A 23,791-nucleotide genomic window follows, 5' to 3' on the forward strand; every position below is an offset into this window, starting at 1 on the left:
CTAAAACTGGACACGCGCTTTCAGATGCTCTGACTCCCGGGCCGAACGTATGTTATTCGTCGCACATATGTCCGTTAGTAACACTCTTCCGCCAAATGCATTGGCTCAGAACAACAGTGTCATTAGCTAGAACATCCATGCGTCAGTCAAGTTTTGAACGGGTGCATCTGCAATGCAAACCGAAAATGTTACCTTTTGAGCAGACCTACTCAGCATTCTTTATAAAATTCGAGGGAAAACTGTAACAAATCTCGCCCTTTTAATCGTTTTTCTCTGTAGTAGTCAGATATTCAAGTTGAGTTGTGTATATCATAAATAAGCACATTGTGACTTATAGAGCCGTTGCTAGACAACGGCTCGATAAACACTTTCCCGCGGAGACAGATTCTTGGTAAACAGCGAGTTACTATGTAGTGCCTACAACAATGCGCGACAACAGCAGACTTCCATTGTTCTGCAATGGGCGTGTTTTCCGTGAGATCGGACCGGAGGCTACATAACAGTGAGTGACTCTGGCTCCAGGAGTAGTGGTCAGAAGTCGAGAGTGTCCAGTCGAAGATAGCAATTTGTGAACTGCTGTAATAAGTTGTGTAAAAGTGCAGTACATTAAAATCATCTAACTGAAACCCCGTTTTATATGTTACGCAAACGTCTAATATGTGACAAGATAGTCCATTCTTCCATTATATACATCAAGTAGTTCTACACTTAATTAGCAGCACATCGTTATTTTAGCCGGTCACGGTAGCCTAGCGGTCTAAGGCACGCACTGTCTTCGCTCGCTCGGAAGCCGGGATCGTCGGTTCGAATCCCACACAAGGTAAGGATTTATGGTGTGTGTATGCGTTTATTCTGTGTTTAGGTAGAGGCCTTGTGACGAGTTGATCACCCGTCCAAGCAGTCCTACCGTCTGTAAAATTATCATGAAACTGAGAAATCAGCCTTATGCTCAAAAGTTCGAGCAAGAGGTGATAAAAAGAGTATTGTTATTATAAACTACTCAGAAGCATGGATTATATTTTCTTTTACGATTTCATTTTCGAAGAGGTAACATTTTCATAACGTCATATTTTCAGCCTGTATCAGATATTTTTAAACTTTTCTCCATTGCACAAGTTCTGTACAGGAAAGTTTGTCTCTCTTCATGTACTCTCCCTCACTCTATTTCTCTTTCGCCTCGCTTTAGCAAACATCTGCCAAATGGAGTGCTATGTACACATGTATCAACTTCCCCGTACAAATTAGCAGCCAGCATGTCCATTTCAGTTAAAAGTTATTGCCTGCCAGACTTTCTTCATTAAATGCCTAAAGGCAAGATAAAAGCTTAAACGTATTCCTGTACTGGATGTTTATTGTATTAAGCAGTTTTGCCTTTTCGTCATTCTCGGTTGAGGAGCATAAAATTGTATTGCTGGTTCAGATACGTGGAGGCCAAGTGCTGTCACTGTTCCTCAGTCGTCATATAAATTAAATTAGGTTTATATAACATGGCCCTTACCGTGTTGTTGTTGTTGTTATGCACACTAATAAAAAATTAAATATGTATATTTTTAACACATGCTTGGAGGTCGTATAGTTAGAGAAAAGCACTGTATAATAATTTCTTATTTCAACGCAGTCATAATTCAACGAAGACTTTTTTTTATTTAATTGTGATTTTCTTCAGGATGATCTTGTTCATTTTTAATATGCGGGTTCGAAAATATTTATATGGCATCCTTTTTCTTAATTATCTCGAAGCCGTAAGAGGCGGAAAGATTTCTATTAAGCTTACAAGGTCTGCTCAATTTTCTCTAAAACTTTTGCTCGGAACTTTTTCTATCCTATAAATATGTTATCCTTTTGATAGGATAACACCTTATCGTGGTGAGGGGTTTGAGTATGCCAAGGACCCTGAGAGCTATACCAGCGGTAGCATAGCTACTGGCAGGGCCTCCCTTGCTGGACAGGTCAAAGGGTAGGCATCAGACGAAGAGAGTCACCAAAAACCAAAAACTGATGCCGGAAGCAGCGTCATCAGCAGCGACTTGAAGCACAGAACAAATGATGCTCGAGATGGTTCAAGTTCGTATAGCAGCAGGCGNGTTCATTTTTAATATGCGGGTTCGAAAATATTTATATGGCATCCTTTTTCTTAATTATCTCGAAGCCGTAAGAGGCGGAAAGATTTCTATTAAGCTTACAAGGTCTGCTCAATTTTCTCTAAAACTTTTGCTCGGAACTTTTTCTATCCTATAAATATGTTGAGCGAGTTCCACTTGAAATATGCGCAGAAGGACATGAACGTCATGTAAAGTGATCATTAAACGTGTATGATCTAAATTACAATTGAGAGAGCTAAAATTTCTCCAATAGCAAATTTCATTAAAATCCATCAGCGGGGCTCGGACTGTTTCGTTTATACCGTTGGACAAATGGACCGAGCGATAGGCGTTCCGCAAGATCGTGAACGTTCCTAAATATTCATAACTGATTATACTTTACTGCCATAACTCAATAATAAGATCTAATACAGTCCAGTAGAAAAGACTGAATTATAACAGACAGTTCAATCACTAACTTTATTTAACATTTTAATTTAATTCATATCCGTGGTTTGTTATAATTTATTGTCATAATAATAACATACATTGTCACATTTTATTATATTTTAATGGATATGCTTTTTGGCTCATTCTTCCATCATCAGCACACAGTGGTGAGTTACCGTAACACCCTTTTTTGTAACACGTTTTCGTAAATGTTCGATATAGCAGAGCGGTAACAGTCAGACAGATGGGCATTATGATAGTATGGGATTGCGTACCGATAGTTACCGATAGTTATAGTTGTAATCGCCCTGCATGGCAGGTTATTATTATAATTAATATTAATTAGAGTGATTAACATGTGTTTGCACATGTAGGGAATCCAGAAGTGGGAGGATCGTGTTCTTGCACTCTTTTGGGCGACTTAGGCCCGTTCCTGCTGCGAAGGCTGGAAGCGTTGGTTGTCTTTCTTATAATTCTGAGAAGTGTCAAGACCTCAGCTTTTCTTTCAGAACCTGTGATTTGACAGGTTCGTGCAGTAGGAGTTATTTGAACCGACGCTTTCGGAATTATCCATCAAGGGCCTCTCTGTCGTACCGTTGAGATCTTAAGGTCGAGATTCTCCTGAGAAAGGCAGCCGATTGGGTATTGTAAATACCGTATTTACGCATGTATAGGCCGCGTGCGTGTATAGGCCGCAGCACAATTTTCAGACAGAAATTATAGAAAAAATAATTTTCTTGGAATATTATTTCAGGAGTATTACACCCTGTATTACTAATTATGAATATAATTTTTTTAATGAAGTGTGATTTCGAATATTTCGAATATAAGCCGCACCCCAGTTTTCCTCTTGAATTTTTGGCAAAAAATGTGCGGCCTATACATGCGTAAATACGGTATGATGAGAGCTCCTTGTTTTCGAAATGAGCCAATGGAGGATCTCGAAGGAGGCAACTTGTGAGGTCCTGATGTGTATAACGTCCAGAACGAGCCACTCCTACACAGAGTCTGTTCCCAGTCTTTTCGAGTAGTAGGAGGCAGAGTCTAAGTTAACAACTACTTTAACTATTCGGACAACTGAGACACCTTACATATTAGTGATCAGTGTGAACCACGACAATTTATTTAGTCATAGTAACTTAATGGAAGTATATCACATTGTTAAACTGGATTCTTTTAAACATAAGTGTAACTATCAGTGCCGATATACGTGTGTCACTTAATACGTGTAAACTCATGACTCAAGGTACGCGGGTTCAAGCCCGGCGGAGGTCGTGGAATTTTTAAGGGCGGAAAAATTCAGGAAACAAGTCCTCCGGGAGGGACTTTAAGCCGTGGGTCCCGTGTCGTAGATTTACGGCACGTAAAAGATCCTCGTGTCTCTAGGAGACCTCTGAGCAAAATTAGGCAAAATGTTTCCTGCCCAAGTAGTTCCCAATGCCTCCGGTAGATGGGGAAGTTATCGGGTACCAATGCCAGTAGAGGGCCGACCTCGCTGGCAGAAAGGGGAGAATTATCGGGTACCACTGCCAGTATATGGCCGACCTCGCTGGCAGAAAGGGGAGATAGCGGGCACCAGTATCGGTAGGGTATGGCGACAGTATAAATTAAAGGGGGACGTACAATAAACTATTAGTCGCGGTGCATGGGGAAACCCACCCCTTCTGTACTGAATAACTGAATAATACGTGCAAAACCTCTCTGGGGTACGTCCTCGTAATCCTGGTATGTGCTTGTGCAGCCAGGTTCTTTCTGTCCTGTTAAACCAGGGCCATTAAGACCTAGAGATCAGATCTCTGGCTGTACCGATGCCAGCCAAGTCTAGTCACCTTACCTGAAGAAGTGCGCATATTCGTAGCCACAGACTGGCGTCTACTGGCTTCCATCCCTTCTTCTGCCTTCCCAGCCTGTCACTACGTCAACCGCGAGGAAAATTCCGGGAGGGGGTATGGACGGTACTCCAGACGGAGAAATCCTCATTGGCGGAACAAGTTCATCTCAGGGTGACTATAGCATAAACATTAAGAAAAGTTAAAAAGAAAAAAAACTGCTATGATATTAGAGATGGTCATCGCTGTTATTATAAATTATTTTAAAAAATTTTTGATGAAATTCGGTTTGTGTTTGAACTAGCGCGTCACTTTAATTCTGGAGTTTGCAACACACGGAAACCTTTTACACCAAGTTAGTAGACCCAGAGTTACGTAACAACAAAGCTTCAGTATATACTGATCCATTGGTGCATCTGCAGAATATCCAGGATCTCGTGCCTCTGGCATTTCAGAGTTTGTAAAGTTACGGCAATCCGATATTGGACCGATTCCAAAATTTTATTCACGGAGCCGATAACAGACCTTTCGATCTATACTTCGTGGATGTTGTCGTATCTTTTAGTAGCGGAGGACGAGACTGCCGACTGTGTCTGGCCTAGAGAACATAACTGCAAGTAGATCTTGCGACAATTGAATGACAGAGGTTACGTCCGATATTTGTTGCGAAGTTCCTGTGGATGTCAGACGGCTCAGGAAACATGCCGTTTTTATTCATCTGTTTACCTCGAACTTCAGTGATTTCCATGCCCTTTACAGGAACATTTATTTTGGAGTTCCAGAGCGTTGCTAAGGGTGATTCCAGACTGATTCGATATGAAACTTCTGACTGGAAACAGAAAACGCTGTTCGGGGAGTAACGTAGAAGTACATGCCTTAATTAGCAGTCAATCTACTTGAAACACTGAATTACATTTCATTGAAGAGTCGAATTCATTAAGAGGACAACAAACTTTGTTTACAAGATGGTTGCTGTATTTATTTTCATCAACTTATTGTCCCAGATGTTTAGTATATTCAAGGAGGATGGAATATTCGAATAAAACCCCAAATGAAGGAGAGATCAACGAGTTAACAGCTCCGGTGGTAAGATCATGTTTGACTTTTCATAATTACATTTCAGGAAGTTTTAATCAGAATCTTAAACATTGTTCTACGTTTATAATCGGAATAAGAAAAACATAAGATGATGAATCCGACCTTTAAACATCGTTATTTAACATAAAAGCACTTTACAATGATTGGTAGTCATGAGTTTGATACTAAATTAATAACAGATGTGCCATTTTTAATCTGAAGCTACAGAAAGTTGATTCTGATTTCTGACATTAACACTCGGGAATACTTGATTTTTTTGGACTATGTCGATTGTCCGGTATTCTAAAGAACACAACATTCCGGAAACTGGGTCTGTTTCAATGCTCGGGTGAGTGGTGGGTCACTGGTCAAGTGAAAGAGTAGTTGTCCCCCATCCCCTTCGCCTGAGGACGGAAACAGATCCAGTTTCCGAAGCGTTTTGTTCTTTAGAATACCGGGCTATGGAAAAAGTTCAAAACCGAATAATCTCGAGTACAGAAACCTTGTTCAGATTATCTTCATATTGGTTGACGCGAACATAAAGCATCTTACAAAGTTGGAAACTAAGACTAATCCTTTCATCAGTCATTCGCGTTCATAATAAATTTCCAATGGGAAATATAGCCTGTATACCGTATATTGAAATATCGTTCTCCGCGTGTTAATAGAAGAATCTCACTAAGTGCAGTCCAACTGAATGAAAAGGCGATAATTGCCGTAGGATGGAAATAAATAATGAAAGAAACAGTTGACGGCTCTTCAAATGTTCGCTTCAGGCTGGTGAGACTGAGGAAACCATGACAAACAGTTTCCCAGTACCCCAGCCGAGTTTGGACCCGGATATTTCCCGAATAGCAGTGAGACCCATTAGCGTTCAAGGTACCTGCCTTAATGAAAACAATTCCTCGTTTGATGCGTTTTCGTCAATACTCTGGAATCTCGCCATATTTCATTGGTTCCGCCGTCACGAGCTCTACGCTCCACTCTCACCTCCCCAACACAAAGTGCCCTCATGGCGACAACGCTAATCTGTGAGGTTACGCTTGACGCCTTACTACTAATGGAGGCCTCTACTGGCAGAAGTTCTATGTAAAGATAGCATATAAATTTATGTTCTTTTTAAGTTATAGAATTCCAATCTACATTAATCGAAACACATAGAAAAGAAACATCTTACGCTCCTAGCACCGAACTCAACTTGGCCAAGATGTCGACTGTTCTGGTTGATTTCCTTGTTAATTGACAAATCCAGAGTAAAGAAGTAGTAACCGCTTCGGCCCGGGTTTGATCCCGGGTCTGGTCAAGTGGGATTTGTGGTGGACAAAGTGGCGCTGGGGCAGATTTTCTTCGAGTACTTCGTTTCCCCTGCCAATCTTCATTCCACCAATTGCTCCACAATCACCCTCACCTATCATCTGGGGCTGGTACAATAGGCCAGAAATGGCCGCAGTACAAGGGACTTAGTCCCACCCCAGGAGCAATAACAAAAAGTAGTAGTATCAACGAACGTATATGTAGGCCTACGTCCAAAATCTGGCCTAACCTAATCTATCTGATTTAACGTAACTTAACCTAACCTGACTTTATCTAATCTCTGTTAACCGAACTTATGAATGTATGTGTACATGCATCCGTATCACAGAGAGTTTTTAAATAGTTCCCGACATTTTCCGCATTCTTCGCAATTCAGTCACCCTGACATACCTCATGCAGCGAATGAAGCGTCATTACGTAAAGTACAACTTAAATGTTTCTCAGAACTTCATATTTGTGTTCAAAGCATCAAAGTCAGTAACTACTTCTGCCTGAAAATAAACTGTGAAAAGGATCGAAGAAAGGAAACTTTTTTTCAATTAGCAATACCTCAGAAATGGGGTACGCGGTAGCGTAGTTGGTTGAGGCACTATGCTACAAGTAGGAAGGTTGCGGGTTCAAGTCCCGATGGGGTGTTTTTTTTTCAATTTACCTAATCCTTCCAGACGCACTATGGCCCTAGGGTCGACTCAGCCTCTAACAGAAATGAGTACCAGGAATCTTCCTGGTGGTAAAGGGCGGCCGGCGCATAAGGCTGACAAACTCACCGCCATCTGTGAGCCGATTGTCTAGAGAAAACGTAGGAGCTTGGAAGCCTCACAATTTTATGGGCCTTCACGGATTCTTACAGGGATAATTTTACCTTTTTAATACCCAGAAATATGTGCAAGGACTTGAAGTAGTAATGTCAGAGCCATTTTTAACTTTTAAAAACTGATGAAGCCATTTTGTTACATATTAGGCCAAATGGATTTAGACTATAACTCATCTGCGGGGTTGTGACGTAATCACTGACCTGCAGATCCACGGACGAATATTCTTCTTCGCGAAATGCTATTAAGATAAATCACATCTATTTTTAATTCGGTATTTACCTGCAAGAACTCACGCCGCAAGTTGGGATGAAGAGAGGTATGGGAACAGTCGCTTTCTATTCTGAGAAGGAAACTAACCTCCCACGAATCAATTTGGTGGGCTGAGTGATAAGATATTTAGCCTTAAGAAAACCGGTACACAGATTAGTGCTGAAATATGTAGGATTCAGTAACCTGTGCAGAAAGACGGTCTTGCTATTTAACGTTAAGCCATGTAGTACACATATTTACTCTTATCATGTAAAAGGCCTGAAGCTCTTACTTAAAAATATACCAATTTTTAATTTTTTCAAGCGTTTAAATAACTTAAAAACGACAAACGAAGATTTTGTTTAAAAGTGTGATTTGTATACCGTATTTACGCATGTATAGGCCGCACATTTTTTGCCAAAAATTCAAGAGGAAAACTGGGGTGCGGCTTATATTCGAAATATTTGAAATCACACTTCATTTAAAAAAAATTATATTCATAATTATTAATACAGGGTGTTCTACTCCTGAAATAATATTCCAAGAAAATTATTTTTTCTATAATTTCTGTCTGAAAATTGTGCTGCGGCCTATACATGCGTAAATACGGTAATTACTGACAATTGAAAATATTAATGCCGTTTTCTTATTTTGAGACAGGGATGAATTTAATCTGTTCTAGTTACAGTCCGAATCGCGTTATGCACGTGCATAGCTAAACAGAACTGCGATTAGCATTGCGTATAATGTTTGAGTGGAATAATACACTCTTCCATCCGCGTATGTAAAATAATATAAATGTTAGCAGTAGCTGTATTTAGGCCGGAATAGGCAACAAATAAGAACGTGAAGAAAATGTGGTTGACAAAGAGTCAGCCATGTTCTGTATCATTTCCCACTCGTCCCATATTGCTTTCTATTTACTGGTATGTTATTAGACTACTGTATGTATGGTCCACCAGGCTGGACGTGTTCCACTGTTCGAAGCAGAAGCGTGGTTTTGTAGTGGTTTAAAGCCAGTTATTTTTCATTATATTCATCAATGGATCTGCAGCTTTTTGTTGGACCCTAGCCTTTTTTTCAGTTCAGTAATAATTTTTACACAGACGGTAGGACTGCTTGGACGAGTGACCCGTCGCAAGGCCGCTACTTGCATATAGGACAAGATAAACACAGAATAAACACACACAAACATCAATGCCTTGATTGGTATTTGAACACACGATCCCAGCGTTCGAGTGAGCGAAAACAGTTCATTCCTTAGACCGCGCATCCACTATGATCTGCATTTCTCCCTTAGAAACTTTAATCTTTCATAAGTAGTATATCCTTACTTTACGAAATGGCAGATTAATTCGAATTACTCGGTAGTTAAGAAAATCTTGTACTTATTTAACGTAAATAGTTTATCGGCAGTAATGACTTCTATCAAATCTGCATATTCTGTTTCGTCTATATTAGATTACAAGGCGTATCTCAGCCCGTTTGGTCTTGATCCTTATACACTGGTGCACTTCATTTACGTCACTAAAAATCCCCATTCCCCCATCTCTGTGCATCAGTATAAGTGAAACTTGAAGCATTCAGTGAGCTAATTAACAAGACTGCTGTTGCTGCAAATCTTTTCTTCTTCCCGCACACGAGACGCCCTTGTGCCAACATTTTGAAAGGAAAGTTATTCAATTTGCCTTTCTAAAATGCGAACCCCGAGTAGTTATATCGTTGTTATTACAGGGTAATTATAAATTTTACTTCACAATTTCAAACAAATAATTCGTAGAGTTCTGTCTTCTGGGGTATAACGCCGTGTAGTCCGCTGAAATTCAGCCTACGCTTCGTGGGAACATGTCGCCCGCTTTGCTCTGCTTTCCACCTGCTTTCACGCTGATATCTTGCTCGGCTTATTCTTCGATCCTGAAGATGGAGGCGATATGTTCCTCCGAAACGTTGGTTGACATTCAAAAGACTGCACTGCATTATACCCCCAGAAGACAGTACTCTGAATAAGCACCACTGTGACAATCTCTAGTCCTATAAAGTAATGCGTAGCTTCAGTTAGCATTAAGAACATGAAACCCGAGAGAACATGTGCGATATGCTCGTATCTCCAAGGTTTTTGTGTGCGCTGTGTGTGTTTGTATGTGCTATGTGTTGTGTGTGCTGTGTGTTTGTATGTGCTATGTGTTGTGTGTGTGTTTGTATGTGATGTGTGTTGTGTGTGCTGTGTGTGTTTGTATGTGCTGTGTGTTGTGATGTGTGTTTTGTGTGTGTTTGTATGTGATGTGTGCTGTGTGTGCTGTGTGTGTTTGTATGTGCTATGTGTTGTGTGTGCTGTGTGCTGTGCTGTGTGTGTTTGTATGTGCTATGTGTTGTGTGTGCTGTGTTCTGTGTGTGTTTGTATGTGCTATGTGCTTATGTGTGTAGGCGTGCGTGCGCCCATGCCTTCACGTTTACTAGACCTAACCCCCTTGCGCTCCTCATTATGGAGCTCCGCGAAGAATACCGTAAGTGTTTCTCGTATGCCAAACAACATTTAAGCACTCACAATCCGAATTACACGAGCCATATAGCAAGTGCCAATATGCTTTTCAGGATTTGGACAGAAATGGATATAGATTAGGACATCTGTGGAACCGAGTATATTACAGAACGAACAGAAGCTTGAGCTCGTATCTTGTCATTTGTTACCAGTACATGTTTAACATTCATGTCCTAAATAAAACCAAAATGTTGTATCAGTTTCATATAACTCACGTGGCGTCTTATATACCCCGCCAATTTAATCCGTAATTTTCATTTTACCAACCTAATAATATTGGCGGAATTATTAAAGTCTTCACAATTCAATTTTCTCCATGTTCTGTTAGCTATGTCCTCTCTCAACTCCAAATATTCCCCTCAAATCTTGCTCTCAAATACCTTACATATTTATTCCTCAGTTTGGGGTAAAGACCAGTTTAATACCAATATATAGCAGGTAAAAATTGAATCGTTTTCAACGTTTTAATCTTTGTGTTTTTCGCGCAATGTTTTTTTAGAATGCGAAAACTGTTTTATATTTGCTGAATCTTAGTGATTATTCGAATATTTAGCCGCAGCGAGCAGTAGAGGTCGTGTAGCATTGAATAAGGACACCAATGGTTAATTTAATATAATTATATAGGAAATATCTGATTATTCAGCCATTCGCCTGAGGAGACCGAAATTCTTGAATATATCTGTCGTGTAGCTGTCCCACAGCCGACAGGCTAATCGCTTACTTCCCAATTCCAACCTCTCTCCTTTATATGTACTTAACTGTACAGCTGTTTATGGTTATGCCTATGGCGCTCATTAAAATTCAAGTCACATATTGCGTATAGCTATCCCTGTAACAGGCCGTGGAGGCCAATAGTTTTGTGAGACGTCGAAATTCTTACATTTTCCTGACTATCGGTTCACAGATGGCGGTGAAGTTGCCTGCCTCACGCGCCGGACGCCCTTTACCCACAGGAAGATTCCTCGTACTAATATAAGTTAGGAGGCTGAGTCGACCCAAGAATCATCATGCGGCTGGAAGGATTAGGTCAATTGAAGAATCCAGTGACCTCATCGGGAAACGAACCCGCGACCTTCTGGCTTGTTATGCAATTTGAATTTAGAGCTTTTTTTAATGCTAGTGGGGTGGGACTAAGTTTCTTGTACTGCGGCCACTTCTAGCCTATTTTACCAGCCCCAGATGATAGGTGAGCGTGATTGTGGAGCAGTTGGTGGAATGAAGATTGGCAGGGGAAACCAAAGTACTTGGAGAAAACCTGCCCCAGCGCCACTTTGTCCACCACAAATCCCACTTGACCAGACCCGGGATTGAACCCGGGCCGCCGCGGTGGGAAGCCAGCGACTAACCGCTTGAGCTATGGCGCGGCCTGATTTTTAGAGTTAGTCTGATGTAATGTGTAGGTGCATCCAAGTGTGAGTCCGTGAAATGTTGGCTTCCTCTGTGTTCGTACACTTGTCAAACTGTCATTCGAACGAACAGATATGTCATCTGCAAGGCAGGACATCCGGACCGCCTTCTACATGTATGGTGCAGCGCTTGTCAGAACTTGCAACCGTTAGTTTAAAAATCTGTATTATTTCCTCAGCCCGATGCTGTTTGAAAGACACGATTTTCGAGACAGAATCGATTTTCGATAATTGTGTGTAACGCATTGCCGTTGTGAAGAGGCACACAATAGTACACAGTAGGATGGACTACAAATGTGCTTAAAAGCTAAGAAACTGGGAACCGGAGTTGTCGGGAGGGTGAAACTTGAATTCTCTACCATGCTGTATTGCTCTTGCACAACAAGACCACTCTCTAGACGAGTGCCAGCATATTTGGCTTCGTGTTGGGGCAAAAACATTCTCAAAGCAAGAAATAATTTTTACTTCATTTACATAATTCCGTTTCCCGACCTCCTCTGTGGTCTAGTGGTCAGAGTTCCTTACTACAGATCCAGAGGTCCGCGTTCGATTCCCGGTGCTACCAGATTTTCTGAGAAGTAGTGGGTCTGGAAAGGGGACCATTCTGCCTCGTGAGGATAATTAATGAGCTGTTTCAAAGAAATAGCGGCTGCGGTCTAGAAAACCGAAATTAACGGCTGTGGGGATCCGTTGCGCTGACCACGCGACACCCTCTATCCGCTAAAGTTGGCACTAACGTCTCCCACAAGCGGCGGTCGCTCGGTCGGTATAGTTCGCTTGCGGACTAAAACCACGGAGTTTTTTTTTTACATAATTCTGAGTTTCTTGTGGGTCAAATATGAACTAAGCATGTATCATAGAATTCACGTTTGGACATGTGGATCAAACATATTTTTAAAATGAAAATTTCTGTCTTCTATGATGTGATGTATAGGCTGGTGATGTACTACGTTTCGGAAAGGCATACCACCTCCTTTTATTTTTAGATTTACTCTCCTACCCTACATATAAAGGCAGTACTTTCTTCCGAAATGTCTGTAAACTTCTGCCAGAATACACTGCAACACAACCCAGAAGACAGACATTTTCATGGTCACCGACGTGAGAATTTCTAAACTTGATAATTTGTAGACTGTTTAGGAATAATGTTGCCGTGATATCTTATGATAACCAGGAAGATATATTTAAATTAAATTGACTTACATAGCTTGAGCACCTACAATATTTTGTGACTGATATATAACTGGGGGAGAATTTGCCTATCCCTGTTATCAACAAACATGATATTTTTCTTGTGTTTCTTTCGTCTTTGCGAGATATTACGTAGTTTCATGATGGAAAATTCGCAAGCTTTTTCCATCATTACGTCACCGGCTGCTGTACGGGCGCTATCTGACCCCATGTCCAGCCAATTACAGCAGCTCCTCTCGCTCTTCTACTTCCACTGCACGTCGACCTGAAAGTCGAGACCATAGCCCGAATTTTGCCTTGGTGCCAATTAATTTATTTTTTACTTCAAATCACTTTATTTTATATTATTACCCAGCAAGTTAGCTGAGGGGGTAGTGCTTCTGGGTTCTATTCTAGAGGTGTCATATTCGAATCTAGGTCAGGACACCGACGACCCTGATAGGTTTCCCTTGTTTTTCTCAGTCCCTCTCTTCAAGTGTCCATCAAATTATACCATGATCGGTTCCTTCCTTATTTCAAATTCATTATCTTCCTAACTTTCAACATTATGCTATGTGAGCTACTGTCAGCATCGTTAAATAAAGCATACATAAATAAATAAATGGGCCTAACAAATCTCATTCGAACCTGCAAAGCCCTTTCAGGTAATATACATTTCGAAATAATCGAATATTGTGCGCATAGGAGTTTTAATATGTTTTCATCTTAAGTCTGTCTCATTACAGAGATTCATGACTCAGTAAGGCATTACTCTAGTATAGACTAACACGTGAAGTAACTCGATCATCAATCAGTTAGTATCTGCCTGCGTAGCCACGTTTCTTTGCCTTTTTTGTATTCGTTCCTGTTATGCGATTTCGTATAATGTACAGAGGTTTGCTTTCTTATATATGTGATACATTTGAGAAAATTCTGTGATGGTGAAAGAAATCTATCTTGAGATTTTTACTGTGATACTACCTGTAAATGTTCCACGACCGCTTCCTCCTGACTGACAGCATCCTTTAATATCCCATTCGAAGCCGCGCGTCATGATGTGTCTTCATCAAATAGCCGAATGATCAACCAGTCGGGTTTCTACTAATAATAGCTATACATTACTAGCTTCTCGGCAGAAATTTTTCCAGTATGAAGATTTCTTGGGCAAAAGTATCGCTGGGTCACGTGGTATAGGGGACTACTTCCACTGTAGTCACTCCATGTAAGTAGCGCATATACGACTATTTTGTTTGCTGTGTGAACGATACTTTGAATAGTAGTTTGAAGTAAGAAGTAATTTCTGGACGCTGAAAGGAAGAAGGGATTCGCATTTCAAATACGGACTGAAGAGAAAAATCTTGAGGTCACAATAAACTTCATCTCTGGAAATCACTCGCCCTCATCTCATCCCTCACTTCGCCCTTTCACCATTATGTGCATCTGATACAGAGGAAGACAGGCTCATATATAGGCATTTCCTATACTGTGTGTATTTTTAATATTATCTGTTTAATCCCCATGTATAACACGATGAACATTGTGATGAAGTAATTGCCAGTCATTCCCCTAATCAATGGTTCGGATGCACGTCCGAAAACCGGCTACGTTACAAAATGTTTCGCAGTTTTCCTTAGTCCCTCCAGTCAAATGCTGGAGTAAACACCGTCATATCTTTCTGTGCCTTTCACAATTTATTTCTTAATATAATATAATAATAACAGTAACAATAATGGACACTATATATAACAAGCCGGTCACTGTAGCCGCGCGGTCTAAGGCATGCACTCTCTTCACTGACTCGGTCGCTGGGATCGTGGGTTCGAATCCCACTCAAGGCATGGATATTTGGTGTGTGTATGCGTTTATTCTGTGTTAAGCGGCCTTGGGACGAGCTGATCACTCTTCCAATGAGTCCTACCGTTTGTGAAAAATTATTTCTGAACTGAATAAGAGGCCTGGGCCCTGAGCGGGCTAGAAGAGCCAGTGAATATATATATATATATAAAGAACTCCGGTTGATGAGGAAACGCTGAGTAATGAAAAGCCTAACAGTTATCTAAAACGTGCAAGTTAAATGGAGAATAGAGTGAAGAGATTTTGAAATTAAAGAAGATTAGTGGCTAGCTTCTGTTGTTGACAAGGTCGTAACTCTCTGTAGGCTCAAACACGAAGGAAGGCGAATAACTGCAGTATCACCTGCCTTCAGGAGCGACGGACACTGATCGCTATTTGCTCGACACCAGTCTCAGGTTTCAGAAGATAATTTTGTAAGAGGCATTTAATTTAATTACATTGTATTACTACTAACTCGGCATCAAAAACAGATAATTTTCTGTCGCTCTCGAAGGCAGTTTGGATGGTCTCTCTTTGCCCTCCATCATCTTTGGACCGACGCCGAATTAAGACCTCGGAGACTACAGACTCTCTTGAGTGTTTAAATATCTATTGCACTCTGTAAATATAATTATGTCACTTTTGCATAAACATTTCACTCGTTTCCCCACCCTCTCTTCTCTTTCGCCTCCCTGGAGGGAGTATCCGTCCACTTTCATCAAACATTCGCTGTCCACTTTCAACAAACATTCGCCTGTTTCCTCTTCAGGATCTGTTCACAAGTCCGAACTGCAATGGGCCGTGGTCCTTGTGAGTGATAGGCATGAAGTAGAGAAGACGCCATTCCATCTCCGAAACGCACACACAAAGTGAGCCAATTTCCGGGAGACCAGTTGTTTGCAGAAGGTCGGAGAAATGGAGCGAATTATAGAAAGGGTTGGTGACGTGATATGCGGGGGGAGGGTTGGCAAAGGATGAAGTGAATGGAGAAAAATAATAAAAAAGAACTTTATGGAGAGGCAAAACAGTAGGACATGGAACATTTCAGGACAACTCGAGGGGCCCTTCATGTTTTCAAGTATAGACAGAATACTGCTAGCTCAGGTCAGCCCTGCAGTTCCTTTTACGATATTAAAAATCGGACAGAGACATTGCATATACTTTCTCGTATACGAATTGCCTTGATTACGTTACATCTGAAACTAAACCGGCAGTTGCTTGGTACACTGGTCTTCACTTATGAATATCATACAACAGTGAAATCCGTCTGATCGGCAAAAAGCCGGTTTCTAAAAATTTTACATCTCGCATTTGGGCCTCTAGTGCGCGTGAAGAAACCACCTATTGAGTTTTATCTAGGGATAAGGTTTCCGTAAAAAGTAAAAAAAGTTAAAAGGAAAGCTATCCCTATGCCAGGCCGTGAAGGCCCATAGGGTTGTGAGACGTTGAGAGTCCCACATTATCTAGACAATCGGCTCAAAGATGGCTGTAAGGTTGTCAGCCCTACGCGCCGGCCGCGCTTTACTCCCCAGGAAAATTATTTAATTAATTCCTGGTACTCATTTCTGTTAGAGGCTGAGTCGACCCCAGGGCCATAGTGCGGCCGGAAGGTTAGGTCAATTGAAAAAAAATCCAATGACCTCATCGGGACTTGAACCCGCGACCTTCCGGATTGTAGCATAGCTCCTCAACCAACTACGCTCCGTAAATTACTGAAATTTAATGAAAGGCGTGAGTCATATTCTAGAAGATCGCAACTTGTGTTAGGGGGCCGATCTCGAGGGCTCCTCTTTCCGGAGCAAGTTCTCAGTAAATATAAATATTTTCCGAGAACCGACTTAGAATGGATAAACTCCTGAATATCGAATATGAACAATATCCGTTCAGTCGTACAGGCGCTAGCGCGGCGCACATTCGTGCAAACATGTGTACAGACAGACAGTGAACCAAAATCCAGGCTTTCGTAGGCAAGTAGAATGGAAACGTTCAGGCCCGTGAAAATCTCGAGATAGATTTTTTCGCCTTTACAATACCCTGTCATACATACTGCCTATATGAAAACTTTAAAAATTCTTGCAAAATATTATACATATATCCTCATGCACGCTTCTGTTACTGTAATTACGTATTATTTTGGTCTTTTGAAGCCGAGTTTATTTGTAGGCTATCAGTACCAATTGGCGAAACGTTATAAAAACCGTTTGAGCCATTTAAGAAAAAAGTTGTGACTGAGGCCCTTCCGAGGTAACTCCTTTCAAATCCGGTTACGTTTAGGATGTTCTAACCTACAAATTATTATTTGGGCCCATTTCCTTTATAGATAGTTAGAATTTGTTAACAATCTATCAAGCCTTTCATGAGCAAATTCACATTTTACGTTTCAGTAGGTAGAAGGTGAATCGTTTTTCTTGTAAGTACCATTTAACGTAGTTTTATTTTGGGAGATGGTGTCCATAAATTACTGAAATTTACTAAAAATCATTATAACTGTCTTCAAGAAAATCGCAGTTTTGTATTTGGGATCTCCTGTGAAGGGCGCCTGTTTTTTGAGCTAGAATGTCCATATTCACCGGTCATCAGTTTTCTTTCTTCCACGATCACAGTACATTACCATACAACTTATTACGAGTATTAAAGGTAAACTTGTTCCTTTGCTTAGCTAATTGAGCACTGCACCATGAAGGCATATGGGAGAGTGGATGTATAGATTATATTACATACTTACTCATGGAGCTGAGCCCTTCTGGAGGAGCCGTCAATTCAGCAGCTACTCAAGAATTTCCCAGCATTTTATGGAACCCGAAGGTTCATCACCGTGTTCACAAGAGCCCTCCACTGGTCCCTATCCTGAGATACGAGATTATATTAGAAAGGGAAATATACCACTGCAGTTTTCTTGTCTGAGGTGTGTGGGGGACTGCGGAAAAGGACTTGTTCATTTTACTGGCGAAGATCATCTGAAGTGCATTTCAAAATGCGAAGCAGAAATAGATTTCGATTTGTTGAGAAAAAAAAATGAATAATAATGAAATCGCACTTTGAAGGGTACTGTCTTCTGGGATACCTGTATAATGTCGTGTAGTAAGTGTATTTCACGTTGGTATGTTTCTCGTCTTATTCGACCTTGAAGATGGAGGAGATACACGAATGTTTTTTTCGAAACGTCGGTTGTCTTTCAACTTACTACGCGACGTTATGTCCCAGAAGATAGTATTCTTCATAACCATCGCTGTGAGAACTTAAAATCCTGCAAACTATGCTTTTCGTTTAATATAACTTCATCAAAATATTAGGTCCCTTTAATCTGGTAATTTTCGGCATTTATTGAAAGCTTCTTTTCTGCTTTTCAATATGATTATAGTGCTGTTGATTGATAGTGGAGTCTTCAGATCGTAGCATAGCGTTGCTTTGGAAGAAGCTTTCGGCTTCCCAATAGTGCAGACATACGCTTACTCACTAATGGAGCTAAGCCCTTCTGGAGGAGCCGCGAATTCTGCAGCTACTCAAAAATTTCCCAGCATTTTATGGAACCCGAAGGTTCGTTACAGTGTTCACAAGAGCCCTCCACTGGTCACTATCCTGAGGCAGATCAATCGAATCCATACCATCCCATCCTATCTCTCTAAGATCCATTTTAATATTGTCCATCCACCTACGCCTTGGTCTTCGCAGTGGTCTCTTTCCTTCTAGCTTTCCCACCAATATCCTATACGTATTCCTCATCTCCCTCATTCGTGCTACATGCCCCGCCACCTCATCCCCTTGACTTGATCATTCTAATTATACTTGGAAAAGAGTAAAAGTTATGAAGCTCCTTATTGAGTGTAAAGATATACGTATCAATAATAATTATTAATAATATTGCTTTATTTTTTCACTTGTGATTAATTAAAGTATATTCGCTGTTAAAGTTAAGAAACCTGCTTTGCGTAAAGGTTTCTTCGTATGTGTGCAAGTAAACGTTTTCATATTCATCATTTATATTTAATTTCTCAGTCCTCTTCTGCCGGGTTTAGCTGACTCAGCAGAGGTTCCTAACCTATTCCTTGAAACAGATCCTTCTTGGGAAGCTACTAACTGTTCTTTTGGTCAAGAAATCCTGAGCATTTTATGGAACCATATTGTCCATACTGTGTTGACAGCCACCCGCAACTTGCCATGCCCTCGGCCAGATGAATCCACTTGCAGAGAACCAAGCGCGAGACCCTGTGTAATATTATGCTAGCTTTTTATGGCGAAGGATCCTCCTCACGCTCAATCCCCAAATGGAGTCCCTCACTTGTCGGCTATTTGCGACTGTGTATTCAGTGTATCCTCGGTTAAACTGTATATCTGAAAGTCGTCTCCGGTAATTTAAGCTGCTGGACATTATGGGACATCCGTGAATGGTAAATCTTCTAATCGTAAAGTCTCTGTACTGTTTGAACTTACAAGGTTTAATCATTTGAAGCCTCAAAGTTCCTCATGGCGTCTGTTGCTAGTTTGTTTCTTGGGACAGTAGTAATCGACTAACGACTAGAGAAGCAGAAACTGGCGGCATTCAATATCTTATTGGAAATCGAGGTGCTTATTGTCGTAGAATACTAGGGCATTATCCAGTCGAGGGGTTTGATTCTTGAGTCGTCAGTATACGAAACAAAGCAGGAGAAGAGAAGTTGGTATGTCTAGATCAAGGTGTGAAGACTTTCATCTAGTACCAACTTGAACTGAAGCCAATGTAACCTGAAATTATTCTCCGTCCATCCATCAGTCAGATCCCCACCCTCTTCAGCAAGCTACAACAATCTGTGCTGAAGGCGAAGGATACTGCTAATGCTTGCTCCATGTAGCCGTCCATCACTGTAGCTCCTACAAGCGCAGTCGTGTCGTGTTCTTCCACTACGGGACGCGTCTTCTGCTGCAGCTCCCTGGAGAAAAGAAAAGTGCATTGTCGACTTCTTGACTGCCTTTCCTTCCCACAGCGATGCTTCAATTTGCGTTTAAGTTTGCACACCAGAGTACAAGCAAGGAACGTTCCTCCTTCGCTTAAGGAACTTTGCTTTATAGATCCACAACGTTCCTTGGACGTTTATTTCACGTAAACTTTCTCTTACCGTCCAACTTAGGTTTGACATTTGTCCACGAGTTAAATATTCATGTTTCATTACACAGTGATTTGGGGGAGATGATGTTGCTAAATTATGCATATGTCTAAGGTTCTGTTAGAGGGTGCTTCTGCTTTATTCCTATAATAATACTGAGCACTCTTCGCCAGGTATAATTAGAATGATTAAATCAAGGAGGATGAGATGGGCACAGTATATAGCATGCATGATGAGAAGAGGAATGCATATAGGATTTTTGGTTGGAAAGTTAGAAGGAAAGAGACCACTACGAAGACCTAGAAGTAGGCGGATGGATAATATAAAAATGAATCTTAGCGAGATAGGATAAGGTGGTAGGGACTGGATGGATCTGACTCGGGATAGGGACCAGTGGAGTACTCTTGTGACCTCCGGCCTCCATGGAATATTGGGAAATCCTTAAATATCTGCGCAATTGGCAGCTTGTCAAGAAGGGCTTAGCTCCGTGGAGGTAGTTAGTTAATAATTCTGAGAAAAAGTAAAATTTAATGAGAAAAGTAATTTAAATTGTGTGTTGTCAGAGTTAATGACGTCACGGCTATTGCGGTACGTGTATATGTAATGGTCTTCACCGCTCCAAGGGCTCATTAGGAAATGCATGTATTGCTGATGTGTAGTGGCTTATATAGCTGTATAAAGATAATGCAGTAGTTACTATATATGTAGGCCGCGCCATAGCTCAAGCGGTTAGTCGCTGGCTTCCCACCGCGGCGGCCCGGGTTCGATCCCGATTCTGGTCAAGTGGGATTTGTGGTGGACAAAGTGGCGCTGGGCAGGTTTTCTCCGAGTACTTCGGATTCCCCTGCCAATCTTCATTCCACCAAATTCTCTATCATAATCTCCCGAAGCAGGCTACAATAAGCCAATCAGTGGCCGCCGTGCCTAGTGGACCCAGTTGGACTCCACCCCCCACTAAGCGAATTAAAAAAATTAATTTCTAATTACTGAGGTACTGATACATATTCTTGATTCACCAGTAGACCTATTGCAAGAAAAACGGGTAACGAAATATATGTGTGGATTTTATGGACCCATGGACTCCACACGTGATCGTAAGAGAATAATAATGAAATTCTCACATGCCTTGAAATCAGCAATGACTATTGTCATTGTGAACTAATACAAATAATTTTAAAGTTATCAATTTGTTTTTAATTTTTAATCGTAATTCTTCATATAGCAACTAGGCACTGTAAGTCGTTTATGTTTTTCCTTACATATCACGAAACAAATAATGTTACTGTGTTCCTTGAATTACAATTTTAGAAATAATGTACCTCTGTATGCAGCCACTACTCTTGTATATGAGCAGTTGAGTCATATTAATGTCTTAAAACACCTTGATTTCGCATCCAAATAAGCCATCATCAAGCTCAACATTTTCCCCTGTCCTAAGCCAGTTCTGTGAGGTTCACAATTTTACAGTCTATATTTCTGTTGTGTGTACTGACATTGTAGTTACCCAATCTTGCACGTCTCTCGTATTATGTAACATTTCAAACGTATATAAATTTGCTTCAAACACTCAAGCATTTCGATCCCTCCATGCTTACTCTGTAAACAGACCATCTCTTCTTTCTTGATTTAATCATCCAAGTAGTAGAAAGCCAAGATCCTCCTCATGCAGATTTCTTCGGTCCTCGACACTTATTCTCTCCATCACGTTGTCCCCAGACACCCTTAGTGAAATCCTGCCCTCAGAATGAGAGAAAAAGTTCCGCGCCAATACAGAACAATAGGTAAGCAAAAAAAAAGATGTCCCTGTGTTTAGTCAGTTAAGCAAGGTTCAGTGAAGACATGGAGGAGTGGAAGTGTAGCTCCGGCAGTATTGACCTCGGCACTAGATGAAGGTGAGTAGGCAGCTTCACGCCTCAGCCGCATTACTCCCAAGCGGACATACCCCGGTACCTATTGTATATGAAGCTAGACAGGTCCCAGAGCCGGTCTAGACGCTCTGAATTAGACAAAAATCTCTGGGAATCCAACCCTATGTGATCACCATATACTCTCTAACTTGCTTCTTCGACATGAAAAATATGTAATTGCTTTTAGCAAGTAATTATCATAGAGTAATGCAGTGTTATGTGGTTTTATTATTAAGACTTCTGATATTTAGATGCTAGTCTCAAATGCAACCCCGTAATGAAGATACAAAAGTGTTTGATCGACATAATGAGCCATGTGGAAGAAACTCGAATATCGCGTTGTAATACAGCTTCTGTTTCATATTAATATTGTAACGTGAATACCCATCGATTGCCAGGCCAAGTCCGAAATACGCGCACGCAACAATAGAGGAGGCTGTGTTTTCCGTGTCCGCGGTGACGTCACGCAGAGTTGGGTGATGATCACGCGACATATGTTTTCTGTAGATTCGACCGACGCCCCAATAGGCTGGCTGGATAGCGATCACTTAATATGTGTATACTAGTAGTCCAAGTCCGTCCCTCAGCTATATACTCGTAAGTAAAACAGTTACACAAGTTACGAATAATAGCGGCAGAACTACGCGTACAAGCAAGCAAGCAAGGAGATAGCCACGGAAAGTTCGAAGTTGAAGAGGAACTAGAAGTTGGCCTGTGAAGACTTAATGTGATTAGAAGACTCTATTTGTGTTTAGTATTTAGAGTGTGTGATTCAATGAGACTGTTATAGTTCCCGTGTTATAAACCCGTGAACACTAGAGCAGACAGACTGAAGAGATTAGTGTGTAGTGATTTTACATTGTCTAAAGCAGCAATAATGTAATAATTAATTGTAGTTACGACCTGTAAGTTGTTAACAAATCCAATTACCAATCCAAACCCGCGTCTTAGTCACTGATGCACGCGACAGTGTAATGTATGGAGTACTGATGCTTACGTAGTAATGGTATAGTCTGTTTCTACACCAAGAGGTTAATTTTATCCATAGCATAACTACTTCCATTAATTAATAACATCATTACACTTCAGTCTCTGCTTTTTTAAAGGGTGCATATTCCAAGACGGATGGACAGAAATTAGACTTCGAGACCTAAAATCGAATTTGCGATTTTACCAGATGCTGGAAGTTTAATGTGGAATTTGTAGTCAGATAAACATGGCCGCTTAGTAATTGGGAACGGTGTTGATTGGATAATCCAGACAATATAACCTCAACTGTCTGGTGCACTGGAGCAAAAGATACATCGAAACCGTGAAATATAGAAGCCGTTATTGAATAGCACATACCTCAGTTAGCATCTGTCTCTTCTTTCCGGGGAATAACTTTTCAACCTCTATCACGAACACCAATAAACTGTATATGAATATAATGACACTGGAGGTCAATCCCACGAAAATATTTTCCAGTCTCTCCCAGTAGAATACAGAGAACAAGAACAAGCATGCAGAGCTCGTGACATTACACATTTTCTCTCCAATATTTTATAGTGTATGCTCTTAGTCAGGTTTCCCCTTCTGATATCCTGACACTTCCGGGTCTATGGCAGATATTTGGCACCATGGTCCTCTTGAGACCTTTGGGAGTTGAGTTGGCAAGTCAGCTGCTCTCAAGACTATCCCTTACCAGAGGCGAAGAAGGTGAGAGACCGCGGTCATTTGGCTGTCTGAGAATCAGATAGATGGCTGGATCTGCAGTTTGGTGGGAATGTGCTCTTTGGTTGCGCCAGACGATGCGTTGTGTAGACTGCGGCTATGGCCATGTGATTATCAGTACCCCGTCTAATGACATCTGTTAATATGCTAAAGGCCAAATTAGCTAAGGGCAGAACTTGTAACACATTTTGGTTCATGAGTAAGATACCGTATTTACGCATGTATAGGCCGCACATTTTTTGCCAAAAATTCAAGAGGAAAACTGGGGTGCGGCTTATATTCGAAATATTCTAAATCACACTTCATTTAAAAAAATTATATTCATAA

General features: G+C 41.0%; 1 protein-coding gene across 4 annotated transcripts in view; it reads left to right on the plus strand.

Annotated features, from left to right (window-relative positions):
* The window catches only part of LOC111870466 (SH2 domain-containing protein 5), a 254,183-nt gene that overhangs the window by 199,513 nt on the left and 30,879 nt on the right, over positions 1–23,791 (plus strand). The gene's annotated exons all lie outside the window — the stretch shown is intronic.

This window comes from Cryptotermes secundus, unplaced genomic scaffold, assembly GCF_002891405.2.
Source record: "Cryptotermes secundus unplaced genomic scaffold, Csec_1.0 scaffold2059, whole genome shotgun sequence".
NCBI lineage: Eukaryota > Metazoa > Arthropoda > Insecta > Blattodea > Kalotermitidae > Cryptotermes > Cryptotermes secundus.